The 20,558-nt window shown below is 38.4% G+C and overlaps 1 protein-coding gene across 6 annotated transcripts in view; it reads right to left on the bottom strand.

Moving 5' to 3' along the window:
* Positions 1 to 20,558, bottom strand: part of FRMPD4 (FERM and PDZ domain containing 4) — a 435,288-nt gene that overhangs the window by 239,680 nt on the left and 175,050 nt on the right. The window lies entirely within an intron of this gene.

Below are 20,558 nucleotides of genomic sequence, written 5' to 3'. Positions count from 1 at the left end.
TGCTGGTCTAACTTTCAACATACAACAATCTCCGTTAGGATGTTCTATATTTTAAGAAATGCTTTCAAGGTAAGAGGACTGGATGTCTCAAGGGATTAGCCATGGATATTGAGACTTTTACAGTATCCCTCTGCCTGTGGGTGGAATCCAACCCAGGTTGGTATGATGCAAATAGCTGCTGTCTGGCAGAGATTCTTTGGCTATGTGAAATAAGTTGGTGGTATCAGCAGAGCAAATAAATCATGTCCACATTCCGTAAGTCACCACTATGATTGACACTAATTGGCAACGTCAGCAGAAACGCCAAGGATTTTGGTGACATGGAGCCTGATCTATCTCAGTATTAGTGATGGAACCACTAGATCAGAGTTAAACAAATCTGAAAAGGAAATTTAAAACATCTTGTACTCAAACTGTTCTGGAAACAGAGTCTTTCAGTCATGAGAAACACATCAATACTACCCGTACACTTCAATTCTGTATGTATGTTTAAATAAAGGAGTCGTTTTCAACTCTCATACCTAACTAGTCTAAGTGAAACATTTAAAATACTCTTTATTCCACAACATTTAGAAAATGGCTTCTGAAAACTATTCAGCAATTTTATTGCCCTGACAAACCGGTTTTATTGCTGAGAGGGAGTAACATGTCTCCCATTAAACAGTAACAAGAGCCACACTGTAAATGCTTGTGCTTCAAAATGAGATTAGATGCCAAGAAGTTTGATAATTGATAGAGAGTCTTATTTTCTTCAGTCCTTTGAAGAAAACTGTGACATTCTCTTTTTAATGCCTCCATACTGTACACACATATACATTAATTCATTTTGGGTGCACAAAGATAGTTATTCAGCAAAGATGTAACTCGAAAAAAAAGAGACAAGCAAAACCTATATAACAAGCCTTCAAGAACTCAACTGCATACACCCAGCACGGGTGAAGCATGGACCTGAAATGTGAAAGACGACAAAGGAAAGGAGATAAATGCACTTTAAGACTATCTCACAGATTCCTCAAAGATAAGAATATTTGAAAATGTAACTATTACTCAATGGACCAAATTATTACTTTCCCAGCTAGATGCAAGATGGGAAGGTATTATTATGAGAGGCAGCCAAGCTTCAGATTACATGTGTTTTCATCAGTTTCTCAAGGGAGTACTTGTCAACTGGCCTAGTCTTTCAGGAAATTAGACCCTTATCTAATCTGCATTGGAAAAATGGGGTGGGTGAGGAAATCTAAAAAAAGTATGTCAATTTGAGATTCAACCTTTGGAACAGCACTTCTTTCGCCTATAAAAGCAGTGATTACAAAAAATCCAAATTATTATTTTTTGAGTCTAAAGATATTGAATTATGTTATTCCTGGTTGAACAGTTGGCACAGAAAAAAGAGCTGCTCTGCTATGTACAGTGCAGTGTGAATACACTCAATAATACATTACTGTTGAGGATATTGACAGAGCAACTGTCATTCTGGTTACACTTTAGAACAGTTTTATAAAATCTAGCGTGGAGAAGTTCCTTTTCATGTAAACTGTGAAATTGAGGGCACTGAAATTGTACACAGGTTTTTTAAAAAGTGGCACACATATACAGGAAGAACAGTGGAACTAATATAGGTCTCAGGATGCAGATGGCTTCATTCTAGGTTAAACCCTTCCATATTAATTCACTTTTTATCCCTAATGTTTCCTAAGGCTCCAGATTGGTGTTAGCATTATTCATATCAGTGAATAAGTTTTGCCCAATTCCATTTAAAATGTTAGTATGTATATTCCACCAAATATATAAAGTACAAACAAACATTCTTTTTTCCATCTTGTTAAAGTTCTAGAAAATCCTGTTTGTAATTTGTAAGTTTAACTTGATGGAGAAAACACACGGTTTGCCCCCTCTGTTATACACAAGAAGCTTTCAAAACATTCAGGTTAAAATTGCAATACCATCATAACACAAAGCAGAAGCTACAAATCCATAATTCTTGTTGGATAGTTTTTATTTCCACTGGGAGATAGTCTAAATGGTCCATGAACATTAATGAGTAATAACTCATATTGCAGGTTTGCTTTCACCCATTAAAGCTGAAAATGTAAATGATACATTTTATTTTGTAGGCTTTTTTGCATGAAATATTAATACAATGTTGTAACATTTATAACTATCCACTAACAAGCTCAAATGATGCAGCAGCCCATAATTTGGGAGCATAGCATCTTCTACATCCACCCCCCTACAACAGAGTTGATCCGCAAAACTACTTGTTCTAAAGCGAACAAAAATTCAAAATAGAAGCTTTCAAGTCAAGTCTATTGATTGGCTTTTTTAGCTTCTATATAAAAGGAAAGAAACCAATGGAGACATTTGTGGGATTCAGCCCAAATGATGTAATATGGGTAAAACCATGGTATCGATTTTTTTTTCCTTCTGCAGGAAAAAAGACAGAAACAAACAAAATTTATCACACAACTGGAAGCTTATAAATTCAAATCCAAATGCTCCTTGCAGCTCCTTTTTACAAACAGAATTAAAGAAGCATTCTCATTAAAGTTTTCCTTCAGCACTCATTACCTCTCATATGTCATGCTTTTTAGAGTCCTTACTAACAACCACAGTTGCAGGGTCATAGTTTCTACAGTGTAGGTTATTGCTAACTAGTGACTAAGACTTTATTTTGACAGAATTCATGTAACAGGTAACTTCAGTCTGGCATGGCAGGAGTTATCATAAAAGGTTTTTCCACACCACAGAAACCAGAAAATAATCCTAACATATATGGCAAGTGATAACAAAAGGTTAGTTAATACAACAGTGCAATTTGGGAAACGAGAGCACACAAGACCTGCTGTCATCCTGCATGCTAGACATGCGACAGCCAGCCTTCAATAAAAACCCTGCTTTTCTTCACAAGTTTAAATGTTATATTGTGATCACATCACTGCTCTATTTTGGGGAGGTCAAATTGCTTGACCCAAGTAGTAGTACCTAACCAAACCTGACGGGAAGCCATAAATAAAGTACATGGTCATAAATGAGAATATCAGTTTACCCAAAACAGTGCTGACTCCCAGAAACAGGATCAGAAATTTGGCCTCTAGAAAATTCAAAGAATCACAGAAATTAGAGAAGAGATAGAGCCATTAAGAAATCTTCCAGTCTTCTTTCCCTGTCCACAGAGGTAAAAACTGTACTACCTGAAACAGTTTATTAAATTGTTTTTTATAGTGGTTTCTAGTCACTGTCCTTTTTGAAGTGTGAACATGGCTGCTATGGGTTAATAGGCAGAAAATTACTAAACAACCAATCTTCATTACCAACCCTTCCCTCATCCCCTAGAGAAGCAAGCGTCCGATTGAAATATTTTTGGCAGGTGAACTAAGGCAAATTATGCCGTGTTCTTTCTCCCTCTGTTCTAATACAGGCTCTTTGATCCAAGACTGCATATTGCAATTATCCCATGTGAAATGCGTATTTTTATGCTGTTTTGCAGTTCGCGGGTGGGAAAGACACCATTATAACAATTATACGGCCAAATCCCAGGACAATTCTATAAATGTTATCCTTTCATTCTGCATGTAAATACTCATCTACTTACAGTCAAGACATCCTTTGCTGATTGGCAAACAAAAACTATGCAAATCTCTCTCTTCAAAGCACAAAACAAACTAAGGAATATTAAAATGAATAATTAGAAATTCAATCATCCTTTCTCATCCAGAAGATAGTCCTTGTATTGTCTTTCTGGGGAACTATGTGCAATGGCATAAAATACCAAGAAAAGTACCCAGTGGTATTTGTGACAAATGGCAATTCCTTGCATTTTCTTTGGGCTGTATCATTGCTGGCCAGTGATTGTATATAATCCCGCGCAGGAGGAGGGCCACAGCCCTCCAGGAACTAAGAACCCTGGCCGGGGGGGGGCAAATTCACTCAAGTTGTAACGTCTTTAGAGAGGTGCCACATATACTGGGTCAAATGGAATTTTCCAGAGACCGACAGACAAAAAAAAGGACACTGGGATAAACAGCCTTAGTTTAAACTAGCTCTGGGCCTTCTTTCTGGTGCAGCAAACAGGCAGAATCTTCTGTCCAAGGGACAGATGGAGAACAAGCCTTAGGAAAGGGTTGAAAGGACTCACACCTACCAGAGCCTGAGGATGGAGTTGGGTTGACTTCTTTTAAGCAAGCTTGTAGGTTCTTCTATTGTTTTGAATATGTTTTCTCTTTCACCTTAAGAATAAATGTGCTCACTCAGAAAGAGCTGTGTGGTAGCTCATAACTGCAAGCACTTAACCTCTGGAGAGAAAGCAAAGTGCAGACCTGGCCCTTTAAGTTGTCTGGCTTGCTGGGGATATCACAGTGTAAGCAGGGAACTTGCAGCCTGGGAAATGATCACATGGGAGAGAGAGGTGGATCTCTCCCCAAGAGAGGTAACAGCTGGGAGCCAGGAGCCTAAAAGTGGGTGCCCTTGATGGACCACAGAGGGGGAATAAAGGTGCACTTGTTCTGAACTTTGACAGTATTATCAATCTCAAGGAGTTTGTATTTAGAATGTGAAAGGTGCAATTTATAATTCTAATCGCATCACTGCACATTGGATGAAGAGTGCTATGGATGGGAAAGTGCTACACCTTTCATTAGTTTTATGAGTGTAAACACTGTACACATACTGTCCCAGAATGCACTCTGGGTACTTAGGTTGGTAATCCATAAGTAAGAGAATACACTGACAAGACATCAGAGCTTCAAATAAATATGGAATTTGTTGACATCTTCTGAATTTTGAGGTTTTGACAGAAAAAAATCACGTAGAAAATGAAAGAGTCATCAGTTTATATGTGTATACCTACAGAACATAGTGTGTTACTGTATCTTTTAAAATGAAGTAATAAGTCTTTTAATGTGAAAGCATATTAAGGTTTCTAGAGCTATGGTACACACCTTCTATCTGTTTGAACTGAAAATGAATCTACAGACAATTTTACACAGCCAAACTATAGACACTTTTATATCGCCAAGGGGAAACCTCTTGTGGCAAAGACTGCAGTAGAGCATTGGACAAGGAGGGAACTAAGCTCAAAAGAAACAAAATTAAAGTGTTCTGAGTTAAGGGGAAGTGTGGCAGAGAAGTTTGGACAAGCAGTGCAGGATAAGTATCCAAAACCAGATATCAGCAGAAGAGGAATGGAACAGCTCAAAAGAACATGGATTGCAGCAGCGGAAGAGTTTGTGGATGATACAGATTACGGATGTAAATCTAGTTTAAAAAGTTAACCATTAAAACAAATAAAATTCTATCACTTAAACGGTTAACTGATTAAATGGGGTTGCTCTTGGGGCCAGTCAGCCGGCCGTGGGGCTGAGGTCAGGTGGCTGGTGGGTGCTGCATGGCCAGGGCCTGGTGCTGCATGACTGGGGCCCAGCATGCCAGGTTCCAGCCACTGTGGCATGGCTGGGGTTAACGGTTAATGTTGGTTAACCAGTCAGCCTAATTCATTTAACATTTTACATCCCTAATGCAGATGGGGAAATCTAAGAGAAAGAGAGGAGTGGTGGTGGACTGATGAATTGCAGTTTGCAATCTGAAACAAGAAAATGGTGCATAAAGAAAAAGAAATGAATTGACTTAGTACAATGAAAGCAAATACAAAGCAGCAAAAAGAAAGCTGTGAAGAAGGTCCAAGAGTGCTCTAAATGACCTGTACACTGAGCTTGTACACTACCCAAATCTGGCTGGTAAAAAGGTCTATAACTTTTCCAAAAATGAGACACAAAGGGAAAGAGGATGGTACTGCAACACCATTTGTAAATGATGACCAAGGGACACTGCTAGTAATAGCCAAATGAATGAAGAGAATTGGAAACAATATTTCAAGCATCTCTTAAATGAGGCAAACCCCTTTTGAGTAGAGTTGCAAATTTGTGTTCCTATCATGACGCCTGAGTCCCACATAATTGAGGAAGAGGTGAGAAATGCTGTCCAGAAAATGAAGAGCGGTAAGGCAGTGGAACCTGATGAAGACATGTGGACCTGGTGAGAGTCTTGGGCAAGAGAGACATAGGATGGATGAGCAGAGTGGTTAAATCTGCATGGCAAGACAACAGAAGCCTCGAAGATTGGTAAAGGTCTATCTTGGTCCCAATAAAAAGGAAAGCATCCATGAATGCAGAAACTGTTGAGGGATAAAGCTACTGTTTCATGGAATGAAGATACTGAGAATTAAAGATGCATTTAAAATTAGGAGAATGGTGGAACCCCTTCTCAAAACAAGAACACTTCAGCTGTAGAAAAGGACAAGAAACCACAGATGCCGTTTGTAATTTGGCAAGTAATAGAGGATCAGCTAGAGTAACAACGAGACAGCTTCTGGGCTTTTACAGACCTTGAAAAGGCATACAATAGAGTGGACAGAAGTATGCTTACACCTGTGTTGAGGAAACATGGAATGTCTGAAGATTTAATAGCTATGGTGAAAGGACAATATAGATCACTTAAAACAAGTCCCTTTGAAGAGACAAGGTGGGTGAGGCAATACCTTTTAACCCTGGGACCGATACAGCTACAACATTACGGAATTCCCTTTGAAGTGAAAGTCGGACTGCATCGGGGGTCGGTCCGCAGTCCACTGCTATTTATCATATTGATGGATTATGTCAGCAGGAAAATCCCAATGGGAAAGAGTGCGAAATTACTATATGCAATAACGGCACCCTCAAAACAAGATGTAGGGGAAACTGTAAACCAGTGGCATGATCAGCTAAGCAGACATGGGATGAAAATGAACATGACTAAAACTGAGATTATATGGGTCAGCAGAGGTGCCACAGGGGAAACTGGATATAGAGATTAATGGAGTACAACTAAACAAAAGTAACCAGTTCAAATACCTTAGCAGCTGGGTTACAGAAGACAATGAGCTTGACCATGAGACACAGTACAGACTGGGAAGCACTGGAAGAGTGTGGAATAACATCTCACTTGTTGCATATAACAAGTGATGCCCCTGAGATTGAAATACCAACTGTATAGAATCATGGTGCACCCCATAACGCTGAATGGTGCAGCAGCCTAGTGATAAAGAGACAGCAGATTTCAAAATGAAAGCATTAGGATGGAAATCAAAATCCATGACGTACTACCAAAAACCAGGAAGAACAACTTTGCTGGCTCAGACACAGCAGAGGATGAATGAAAAGGCTCTGGTGAAGATAGTATGGCAGGAGAGAGTGGAAGGGAAGACTGAGGAAAGCCAAGGAAGCAATTGTTTGTGATCTAAATATTAGGAAGAGAGAGATTTTCCATTTACAAAAATAGAAATGATACAAAATAGATAAATTGCAAGTTGTAGAAAGCTGGAGAGCAAGTTGATCTACAAGTTTATTAAGATAAAAAATTCGTTTTTTGTTTTAATGAGATGTATGCAAGAGATAAATGACAAACCATGCAGCTCATTTCAGTCACCTGGTGTGTAGAGACATTTGCTGTAGCAATAAATAAATGAATAAAAAGAGCATGTCACTAAGCTGTCTGTCAGGAACAACTACAGAAGGATCAACTCTTTTCTCTCCAGCAGAGGTCACATCAGTCAATAGGAATTATTGGCATGATTTTTATGACAGGAAAATAAGCTGACTAGCCAAAATAATGGCTATCTTGTAATGGAATATTTGCTGCAGTGACTACACCAAGAGCTATCTTAAACAATGTCAGACTATTTCTATTTTTAAAAAGCACTGATTTCTGCAAAGAAAACTATTCCATTCTCATTATAATTTTTTCTTTGAATTTGGTACAGCTGTCCCTTCTTTGAAAGATGTATGAAAGTCTTGTAACTTAAAGCACAGGATTTTTGTTTGTTTTACTAAAATGAAAGTCTTGCCTGCAGATGGTATCAGAAGTCACCATTTTTTAAAATACCAAGGCTCTAACAATGGCCTCTATTGTTCTCTATTCAAATGAGATATAAACCTAAAATTACAGACTGTGGATACAATTCCTATGAAGTTTGGCAGTAAGAGTAAAAGATGGAACAGAGAGTTGTGATGAAGAATGAATAACATCCTCTGTGAAAGCTTTCTCTCACTGTGAAGATTTCCTGATCTAATGGCTCTTGAATGGAAGACAGGAGTCCTGGGCTCTATTCCCATCCCATACCACTGACGCACTGCATGAACATGGGTGAGTTACTTAACTTTTTGTTCCTCAGTTTACCAGTCTGCAAAACAGATTTAATAGGAGACCTATCTTCCTGTCACAAGACTGATGTGTTTGCAAAAGTACATTGGATACTTAATGGAAATACTATTCTAAAAAGATGTGAAGTAGTATTGTTCTAATGCAAGTAGGAATCTTAAGGATCCGTCTTTGCAGGCTGTCTCCCTTCATGCTAATTAAAGTGTCATTATAATATGGTTTGTAGGCTGCCTGTCCAGAGACATTTTTTAATTAGCTTGTTGGACTATTTTGTGATATAATGATCAAGTTTAAATACTCACAAAACACCACCAAATAACCTGGTTTACATAATATTTATCTATACTCTCTTATATAATAAAACAGATTGCAAAATTGATTGCTCCCATCAGAAACTCAAAATCCAGAAAACATTAACTAGCTCTAGTAGACGGCCATTTAAAAAGAAGAAACATGACAGGCTACAAACACTAACTAGATGGAGGGACAAAATGGTTCCCTGCAACCAAAAGTGTTCTGATACCCTGGGGAAATGTCCAATTATACCACTTCATGAAGATTTTAAATTTTCCTCTGCCTCCAAGAACTTCACGGTAGTGTTGTTATTTCAGTGTTATCTTTTCCTCCATCGTAGGTTAGCCAATATCACACCCACACAGCAATACTTTTAATTTGCATCAGCAATCAGATATTGTACTGCTCAGCAGCTTCTGAAGCAAACTGTCTCAGCTTTCTTTCTAAGGCTTTGTCACCTAAAGAGACTTGCAATGACTTATGTTTGAATTGGTTAGTTTTATACAGAAGAAGCAGAAATGATTCAAAGTGTGTGTGTGTGTGAGAGCGAGAGAGAGAGACAGCGAGAGAGAGGGAGAGAGCGCGCCCACACGCATGCCACTGCCATTCTTCCTCTATGCCCTCTGTAGTTTCCTCCCTTCTCAGAAATGCACCCCTCTAAGTCATGCCCTGTATGTTAACCTCACCTCAAAAAGGCCCCTCCCCCAATCATGTCTTAAGCCAACAAACCACCTGAGATTTATGAGAAGGACAGATATTAGTGCAGGCTGGGATAAGTGTACAGACACAGGGAATAACATTTGGGAGGGAAGTCAGATAGGGGACTCAGCTAGCAAACTGTTGGATGCGCATCAGCTAGGTAACTGTGCAGCAGAGCTGGTAGTTCCACTCCCGACACCCTCTACTGGTCAGAGGACTATTTTAAACATTTATGCAGGCAGCTCCATCCACACTGGCATGTCCCCAGCCAAGTCTGAAATGGTTCAGCCTCAGTCACTCTTTGTCCTGAAAATTCAAGGCCTGTTTGGAATGTTTCTTAGCCATTCTGAAAACCCAGGGAAACATTTTCTTTATGGATGCAAGGCGCATATCAATGGACTAGAAAGGGAACAAACATTGTTGAGAATAGCTCTAAAGGTATTCATGAGATAGCTATGGCCAAACAGGTTAAGAGCAAAATTGAGGAATTTTTCCAATACATCAAGGAACAAAAAAGGAATGCTAACATTGGATCCATTACTAAGGGGAGGTGATGAAATTGTCAGTAAGGCTGTAGTGAAGGCAGACATGTTCAATAAATAATTTTGTTCTGTATTTGGAATACATCTATCATAGGTACATCATCATTGTATCAGAGTGCCTCAATCCTTTAATGTATTTAGCCTTGAAATACCACCATGATGTAGGAAAGTAATATTATCCCTAAGACTAAGACTTGCACAAGGTCACACAGGAAGTCTGTGGTGGAACAAGGACAAAGATGGTTGGTATAATATACTTCATATAGCGGTGATGAAACCACCTAAGATTCCACACCTAGAACACTGTGTGGTTGTATATCATAAAAGGTAAGTTTATTATATCAACATATTTATCAAACGGACTTTGGTTTTGTCAAAGAATAGTCTGAGTTTGTTTGTCAGGACCTTCTTCCATGAAACCAGACTGATTGGCATGAATTACATTATGCCAATTACATTACCTACAATTTTTATTGATTGAAAAATAATGGAATGGAAAATATGGAAATCAATGTCAGGATAACCAACTATAATTACCCAGGTCATCCCATTTATCTTTTGTAAATATTGGCACAATGCTGACTTTCTTCCGAGCCTTTGAAATTTTCACATTTCTCCAAAAAATTATTAAAAGCAATATTGAGAGTTCAAAGAGCTCCTTAGACAAACTCTTAAAACACATGAGTGTAAGTTACCTAGACCTGTCAATTTTAAAATGTTTAACTCTTTTAGAGCTGTTTAAGATCCTCTTTTGTTACTTTTGAAACAGAAAGTATGGAGAATGAGATAAGAGAGGGGACTGACAATCTAGAAATACTTAACTTCAGTAGCTGCTGTTTTATATATTTTCTATTTCAGCTTTCTGCTCCATCTTGTATCCGGAGATTACCAACTCCACTGCTGCTTACCCTTCCACACCCTCAGTCAAACAAGCCCATTCAGAGACAGGAGACTTCTCTAAGTCTCCATGTAGAAATCCTAAATTCTTCCTCTTCTATTTCTCAATTTGCTGCTGCTCCCTGGAGAGAGACTCTAGATCCCTCCACTTTTAGACTTCTTGATGTGGCCCCAATCATACTCTGTCTAAAATCTAATTTAAGGTGATTAATAACAAGAGTTTGCTTTTGCCTCCTGTTCTCTATGTGCAGAGCATGAATAACCGAAAGAAGGCATCTCTAATTTCAATTTATTGTTCCCAAATGGATGGCGTTTCCCACCACCACCCAGAAGATGGGAGAACATCACGTCAAGGAGCTGCCCTTTGAATAGCCATAGTATATACATAAAAAGAAAAGGAGTACTTGTGGCACCTTAGAGACTAACCAATTTATTTGAGCATAAGCTTTCGTGAGCTACAGCTCACTTCATCGAATGCATCCGATGAAGTGAGCTGTAGCTCACGAAAGCTTATGCTCAAATAAATTGGTTAGTCTCTAAGGTGCCACAAGTACTCCTTTTCTTTTTGCGAATACAGAGTAACACAGCTGCTATTCTGAAACCAGTATATACATAAGCTCCTCTATCTTATTTATTTAGTACAGCACAGAGAAAATAACTTAATATTTGTCAAATTAAAAACAAGCTCCCCCATTGCAGCAATTGTGACCTCGGCTGAAGTAAGCATAAAAATAGGATATATCATGAGTTTTTGCTTAAAGCCAAAATTATTACAAATGGCCCTTTCCATAGCTGCTGGGGTTTAAGTAGCAAACACAGACCAAAAATGGCAGAAGGCTTGCTACTGCTAAAGACATGCTGAATCCCTAGAGACAGATATCCAGTGCATTATTAAAATTGCCCTTGAGTATTTTTTTAAATGATAAATGAGGAGGTTTAATTTATAAATTAAATTATGTGAGGACGGTTGTGATGGAGGCTGCTGAGGAGTCTTTCAATGAGGGTTGTACTGGAGACTAAGCTGTGATAGTGAAGACTCTGGGAATCTTGTTTTTTCTATTCTGTTTAAGATGTATTTATTGTATTATGTTAAAGTGTGGGAGTATTACAATTATGTAATACACTTACAGCTCGTATAAAAAGTGCAATACATTTGCATGTATTATTCAAGTACACTAAAATACACGCATAGATTCCAAGGCGAGAAGGAACCATTGTGGTCATCTAGTCTGAACTCCTGACCATCTAATCTGACCTCTATAACACAGGCCCTAAGTAATTCCGAGAGCATATCTTTTAGAAAAACGTCCAATCTTCATTTAAAACTTGCCAATGGAGAATCCATCACAACCCTTGGTTAATTGTTCCAGTGATTAATATTCCTCACTGTTAAAAATGTATGCCTTATTTACAGTCTGAATTTGTCTATGTCATAAAAATAAAGGGAAGGGTAAACCCCTTTAAAATCCCTCCTGGCCAGAGGAAAAAAATCCTCTCACCTGTAAAGGGTTAAGAAGCTAAAGGTAACCTCGCTGGCACCTGACCAAAGTGACCAATGAGGAGACAAGATACTTTCAAAAGCTGGGAGGAGGGAGAAAAACGAAGGGTCTGAGTCTGTCTGTATGATGCTTTTCCTGGGGACAGAACAGGAATGGAGTCTTAGAATTTAGTAAGTAATCTAGACAGGTATGTGTTAGATTATGATTTCTTTAAATGGCTGAGAAAATAGCTGTGCTGAATAGAATCAATATTCCTGTCTGTGTGTCTTTTTTGTAACTTAAGGTTTTGCCTAGAGGGATTCTCTATGTTTTGATACCCTGTAAGGTACCTACCATCCTGATTTTACAGAGGTGATTCTTTTTTTACTTCTATTAAAAGTCTTCTTGTAAGGAAACTGAATGCTTTTTCATTGTTATAAGATCCAAGGGTTTGGGTCTGTGGCCACCTATGCAAATTGGTGAGGATTTTTACCAAACCTTCCCCAGGAAGTGGGGTGCAAGGGTTGGGAGGATTTTTGGGGGAAAGCCATGTCCAAACTATGTTTTCTCAGGAACCCAGATAAAGTTTGGTGGTGGCAGTGGAAGTCCAAGGGTAAAATAGTTCGTACCTTGGGGAAGTTTTAACCTAAGCTGGTAAAAGCAAGCTTAAGAGGTTTTCATGCAGGTCCCCACATCTGTACCCTAGAGTTCAGAGTGGGGAAGGAACCTTGACAGTCTAGCTTCAACTTCCAGCCGTTGAATGGTTTATACCTTTCTCTGCTAGATTGAAGAGCCCATTATTAAGTATTTATTCCCACGTAGGTACTTAGAGACTGTAATCAAGTCACCCCTTTGTTAAGCTAAATAGACTGAGCTCCTTGCATCTATCACTAGAAGACATGTTTTCTAATCCTTTAAATCATTCTTGTGGCTCCTCGCTGAACCTTCTCCAATTTATCAACATCTTTCTTGAATTGTGGACACCAAAACTGGACACAGTATGCGTACGGTATGGATACTTCATACATAGTATGGATAAACCACGACCCCCAAATCTTTTCCAGAGTCACTGCTTCCCAGGATAGAGCCTCCCATCATGTAAGTATGGCCTTCTGTCTTTGTTCCTAGATGTATACATTTAGCCATATTAAAACACACAGTTTGCTTCCACATTACTCTGTATCGGTGACCTATCCTCTTCATTATTTACCATTTCCTCAATTTTTGCATCATCTGCAAACTGTCTCAGTGATTATTTTACATTTTCTTCCTGGTCATTAATAAAAATGTCAAGTAGAGCAGGGTCAAGAACTGCAAGACCCCATTTGAAACACATTCTTTCAGTGATGATTCGCCGTGTACTATTACATTTTGAGACCTATCAGTTAGCCAGCTTTTAATCCACATCATGTGTGTCATGTTAATTCCTGGCTTCTAATTTATATTCATTACTTCACCTTTCTTCCATTTGTTATATTTTTTAAATTGTTATTTTATTTTATTTTATTATTTTTATAGCTGCCTTCACTTCCCCTCTAAACCAGATTTTTTTTTAAACCAGTATGGCTGATGTTTTGAAAAGGCTGACAGCCCCAACTGTAGAGATACAGAAATATATTGTTTCAAACAGTGTCAAATGCCTTCTTTGAAAACTATTCGGAGCAAAATTTGTCCCTTGTAAAGAACAAATCTCATTGCTGGACACATACCATAAACCCTCAAAAATTGCAAAACTCTGTTTCAAAGGGTAATAAAAAAGCAAACCATTAGTTTATTTTAATCTTCCCCTGCCATACATTGAGTTCTGGAGTGCTGCTTGTTTTCCTCTTTATAGTCTTAAGGAAGCAATGAAAACGTGCCTACAAGAATTCTTCTTTAAACCTAAATTAGATTAGTTCCTGCCACTTACAGCAGCAACCTGTGCCAAAATTCTATGCAGAGGCTTTTTGTAAGACAAGAAATAATATTCCAAAAACTTTCCTTCAGGAGTTCAGGATGGATTTGAAAGATCCAGACTCTAAGATGTAATGCCAATGTTTTATCCATGCTTCCACCTAACTCCTAGATGGCATTTTTATAACTTTCAATTATATAGTAACAAAATATACGTCTAGTTCCTTTTTCAGGAAGCAAGCCAAGAATCAAGTACCAAAGATGCCTTTAATTCTCCCTACAGAGTGGTATGATTCACAATTTCAAGTACTTTGATAACTAGGTTGGGATAAGAATTAAACAACTTAATGTGGGCCATCAAGATATACTACAAACATCACTGATAACTCTATCATTTAAACTGAGAAGCCATAAAAAGAATTGGCAATACTACAACAGTACCAATTGCATTGACTGACAGAAAACAGATTTGGGAGCAACCCTAAATTTATACACCATTCCTAAGGCTACCTGAAGAGCAAGACCAAAAGGTCTTTGGGGCAGGGACACCTGTTCGTTCGGTATTTATAAAATGCCTATCACAATGGGATCCATCCCTGGGGCTCTTTTGAAGAGAGGACACGTATTTCCACAAGAGAGTGTCGAGCACCCTGATTACTGAAATAACATTTAAACAAGCTTTCTAGGGAAGACAGCACAATAGCTGCTTTCTGTCCAACCAGTTGGTATATCACTACATGTTGTGATTCCATAAGATCTGATAGGCTAGCTAGTTAGCCTTGGTTGCAAGACCTCTATATAGCAACTAGCTGTTGATGAAATGGTACTGATGATTCACAGAAAGTATCACACTTCCCTTGGCGCTGAACCAGTGCCCTATCATGGTGTAGGGGACAATTTGCTGCTGGGAATGTTTTTTTACAGGTATGGCATGAAACAGAAATTGTGAACGTGGCAGATGCTGGCCAACTGGTCCAGTCTTTATTGTAACGGATGTATTTGTTGTTGTACAGGGTTTTTTAAAATGTGTGTCTAATTGTGATTAGGTTTGGTCAATGAAGAACTTTCCAACACGGATTACACCCATGAGGAGGCGGCAAGTGAAAAGCTGAGCCTATTTAAGACCCTGTCTTACAAGGGAAAACCAACAAGGAGCCCAGAATAAGAAGCATCTTTTTCATAATTCAGTGTCCACTTGCCAAAAGCAATAGAACGATCTATAAACACCCAAAACAGACTAGATGCAGAATAAGCTCTTTTGAAAATTGTCTCACTAATCTATTCTTGAAATACCTGTTTGTTTTTTGAGCATTTTGTAACTGAATGCCTTAAATCCACACTCACTATTTTGAATATTCAACTCTAAAGTTATGAGTGGTATTCTTTATTTTAAATACCTTCCTCCGCCGCCTCTAAACACTATGATCCTGGCTGATTCTGCTAAATGCAATTTTCGTTTCATGGATGGACTCTTTCAACATGAGAAGACAAATCAAACATGTTTATTAAGAACTCAACTTCCTCTTGATACCATTGCCTGTTAGAATACTAGGTTTGTCCTCATTTTGTTTCCAGGCTCTGTTAATTAAAACACAGATTAAAATCAGGCCATATACTTTTTCAAATTTGCTACAAGCAAATTAGGAGCAGACTCCATCCCTAACTCATAAAGAAAACCAGAGAGCATGCAGATTATTGCTCATCTTAGACTATACCCTCCTTTTTACTTTATTTTATTTCAGTACAGAGGGGTTGCAAGTTACACTGGGCAAAGGTCTGGGGCTTGCTATAGTAAGACATGGACCAGTGCCAGAAATACAGGAGGTCAGACTAGAAGATCTAACCTGAAACTCTAAACCATGGGACTAATCGTGAAGTGAACAGGAGTGAAATCAGGAAGGCCAAATCACACCTGGAGTTGCAGCTAGCAAGAGATGTTAAGAGTAACAAGAAGGGTTTCTTCAGGTATGTTAGCAAACAAGAAGGAAGTCAAGGAAAGTGTGGGGCCCTTACTGAATGAGGGAGGCAACCTAGTGACAGAAGATATGGAAAATGCTTTTTTTGCCTCTGTCTTCACAAACAAGGTCAGCTCCTAGACTGCTGCATTTGGCAACACAGCATGGGGAGGAGGTGACCAGCCCTCTGTGAAGAAAGAAGTGGTTTGGGATTATTTAGAAAAGCTGGACGAGCACAAGTCCATGGGGCCGGATGCGCTGCATCTGAGAGTGCGAAAGGAGTTGGCGGATGTGATTGCAGAGCCATTGGCCATTATCTTTGAAAACTCATGGCGATCGGGGGAGGTCCCAGACGACTGGAAAAAGGCTAATGTAGTGCCCACCTTTAAAAAAGGGAAGGAGGAGGATCCTGGGAACTACAGGCCAGTCAGCCTCACCTCAGTCCCTGGAAAAATCATGGCGCAGGTCCTCAAGGAATCAATTCTGAAGCACTTAGAGGAGAGGAAAGTGATCAGGACCAGTCAGCATGGATTCACCAAGGGCAAGTCAAGCCTGACTAATCTAATTGCCTTCTGTGAAGAGATAACTGGCTCTGTGGATGAGGGGAAAGCAGTGGACGTGTTGTTCCTTGACTTTAGCAAAGCTTTTGACACGGTCTCCCACAGTATTCTTGCCCGCAAGTTAAAGAAGTATGGGCTGGATGAATGGACTATTATGTGGATAGAAAGCTGGCTAAACTGTCGGGCTCAACGGGTAGTGATCAATGGCTCCATGTCTAGTTGGCAGCCGGGAATGGGAGGGGAACGGGATTTGTGACTTGAAAGAAGGATTCTTCCTGCGCAGCAAACTTTTATTTGGCGTCTATGACAGATGAGTTCAACATCTAGAAGCTGCGGTACACATGGAAAAATACTCAGTAATTGCAAAACCAGGTGCCCCCTGCAATAAAAGCATGCTCTTTATTTTTCCCATTTCTGCTTAGATATGACTGAGCATAACAATTACATTTCTCTAAGATTCAGAATCTATGGCAGACAAACCCAACAAATATTTTCCTAGTGAATTCCAAACTAGTTTTAATTTAGTACACAAAAGTACATACTTTATATAAATACATGGCTTCTATTAAATACTGTACCAAGAGAGGTGCATTGGCTACTGCCTGCCTGACACAAATAAATACCAGCTCTATTATTTCTCTATGAAAATCAGTGTTTAAAGCAGCTAACAAGTATCCCAGGTCATATTTTTCCAAGTATATATCAAGAAAGAATAGTAGTTTTTGTGGATATTTTCCCTTACCAAACATTTCTTTAGTGTCCTATACCTTTACTTTAAAAGCTTCTGATATCAGGAACTTTACAAGTGCAGACCACAGCAATTCACCTATTACATCAAATTTTAGGACCTTCTGCTAACCCCAATCTGCACACACAACTCTCCTTGACATCAATGGTCCTTAAGGTTAGTTAAAAAATATTCTGACTGCACTCAATCATATACTAGAGATTAAGGCGCTCTCCTTAAGGGCCTGATTCTGATCTCACATCATTCCAAGCTCCAAGAAATTAGATAAAAGTTTGTGTTTTGGCTCCTAGCTGAATAAATGTTTAACATGCTATTTTATAGGAAGAGATACTCCTTCCTGACCACATACTGTAATGGTAGTCTTGGAGCTCTACTCTGGGTGGGGGAGGGCAGTGCATGAGAGAGAGAGAGAGAGATGCCAAATGGTCACATTTACTCTCCACCAAGAGGTCCTCCAGCAATTTTTTTAAAAACACATGATAAAGCAGCATGAACAGAACAACAACAAAAACCCCACACTGCACATGACAATTTTTTTTTTCAAATTACAGCTACCTAAATTGCAGGACATCTGCATGACCAGATTTTCAGAGACGTGAGGCACCTTCAGCTCCTATCAGTGGGATTTCTGGGTGCTCAGTACTTCTGAGAATCAGGACATCAATGTTTAAAAACCATTTTCAACAGCTTCTAAATTCATTCTATGACATGAGAGGCTAATTCCAACTATCAGGTATACCTTAGGCCTTTTTAACTTCTAACCTAGGATACAGCTGAGGCTCTTTCCTTCTGTTTTCCAGATCAGTTTCATAGAACTGGTCCATCTCTTTTCACAGAGTTTATAGGCTTCAGAAATCAGTTATGTTAATATTTTATTTTAAATACATGAATAGAGATCATAAAACTAAAAATGAGAAATTAATTGCAATCAAGAAATATACATATAGTAAACAGACTTTCAAAACCTAAAATAATCTTGTAGCAAATGCCACAACCATAATGACATTTTATATTTTTCACAAAAACATTTTAAAATAAAGGAAAACAAAATGATATTTTGTCCCATGACATTCCAAAATTAATTGGTTTAAAAAATATCAGAAAAGCAGGCACTTTCTGGAGTCTTTTAAATGACAATAAACTTTAAAGTGCAGTTCCATCCTGAAACTGCAAAATCTGATTGTGGGTGCCATATTTCTTGCTGTCTCTCAATTACTTCCAGATCAAATGTGCTAAATTACAAATAAAGAGGTTTCTTCCCTCACTGCCAGCCCTCTAATCTCCACTGAGAGCTCAGAATCAAACCAACATCTTGTATTTTCATGCATCACTATGAGCCCCCCGGCCACACACACACAAAAAGTTCTGCAGTCCAGGTTACACCGTCAGTAACTCTAGTGACGGGTTTGCTAAGGTACAAGAAAAAGGACCTTAATAAAGGTGTAGTTGGTAAATATACTAAAACATTCCACAAAGCATATTCTGTAGATGATGTGCAAGGAAGAGCAGAATTCAGCTCACTCTGTCTTAGCTGAGTTGATTTACAATGGTAACAGGAGAAAAAGTTTACATTTTGTTACCAATGTCTGCTGATCAACTCTGGATGCAGGGGGAGCAGATAGATTGGATATGACATGAGTCTGGGCCAGGCAGGGAGGAGACCTATTAAGTAAAAATATGGCATATTTAAACAGTCGCTTTGTAGAGAACATCTGCAATTTAAAGGAAAATGGCCAACTTAAAAAAATAAAAATTGCACTCTGTCCACAAATAATTTACCTATTATTGTTCTCTATAAGTAATTGTTAAGATTACTGTAAGCAGAAAAAATTAGAGAAAATAATTCAGGATATCATTTGTTTACTCTGTGCATTTGATAGCACTTCATATACAGAGAGCATTACTATTTCCTCCCTACTCTGTACCGTAAATCAGTTCCTCCTCCTCCATGAGCAAAGCAAGAGGAGAGAGTGAAAATAAAAGGTCACTTTAAAAACAACAAAAATCAGCACCAGGACTCAAGGTCAGGTGTAGGACATCATGTTATTTTAATTAGTTTTTAAAAATAGACCAGGTTGTAAGTTGATAATGTTCCTTAAGTAGTATAAAAGAATTTAAGACACTAGGCAATAATATTAACCCAATAATATTAACTGTCCAGAATAGATGCGTTAAGGTGTAAGGTGAGTCTTAACCTGCTTCACAGAGTGTCCTAAGAAAAACTTTCCTTGGCTGATTGACAAAAAAAATGCTCTACATTGAAAAACATTTCCAGATTCATACTCCTAGTACCTTTTTAGCAAAGCTTTCAAAGTCTGGAAATACTTAATACTATCTCCTTTAGCCTGGGATGTCATTATGTTGCTTTTATGGTATCTTGGGAATCCTAACAACCTGAACTCTTCTGCTGCATCCCCTGGTTTGATCAGGAAGCATTTTTCAGAAGCATAGCACCAGTTTCTTCTCTACATTCTGTGCTTCCCACCTGCTCATATTTACTACTTTACTGCTTACATACACACAAAACAAGCTTCATGACTCTACATGAAGGAAAAGCAGCTGTCTTTGTCAGATATGTAAAATAACAAAAAACGTCACCCAGCTTGTGTCCACTGAACTACATATAGCCCTGTTTTACAAGTGCATACATATCCTCACATAACATCTAGAGAATGTAAAGCAGAAATGGTTCTGAGCTGGAAAGTTTGGTTCAAGATCCAAATTTCCCCAAAATTCAAGGTGTTCACATCCTGAATATTGGTTCAGGATAATTTCTGATGCACAAAATTAAAATATGAATGGACAACAGAATTTTCCTTGTAATTGATGTGGTACTTTTGTTTGTTGAAAAAGAAAGAACAAGATGCCATAAAATAGATTATATTAAAGAAAGCTGTTTGTGCCTAGCATATCCTGTGTTCTTAGGGAGACATGGTTTTAAAAAGTTAATTCTTGTAAAAATACAAAATCTTTAAAACAAGGTTAGAAAGACCAATGGCAAGCAGGTCACAAGTTAGAATGATCTAGAAGCAGCTTTAAAATTGTTTTACACACATTTTTCAGAACTTCGGAATTCCCTGGTTTAGCCCCATTTCTCTCTTTCCCAGTTTTTTCCTTATCCCCTTACACACATTTCAATATCCACTACCTAAAACCAGAAACAAACAAAGTGAACTAGCCCTTGATTGAATACTGCTCCTTTGGAAAAAGTTTATAAAAAGAAAAATATATAGTTAGCACAGAGATTGGTGAATCCTATGCTTATTATAGCAGCACTTAGGAAGAGGAAGTTTTTAAATATT

Source organism: Natator depressus, chromosome 1 (genome assembly GCF_965152275.1).
Source record: "Natator depressus isolate rNatDep1 chromosome 1, rNatDep2.hap1, whole genome shotgun sequence".
Taxonomy (NCBI): domain Eukaryota; kingdom Metazoa; phylum Chordata; order Testudines; family Cheloniidae; genus Natator; species Natator depressus.
This window is presented reverse-complemented; position numbering and strand designations above follow the sequence as displayed.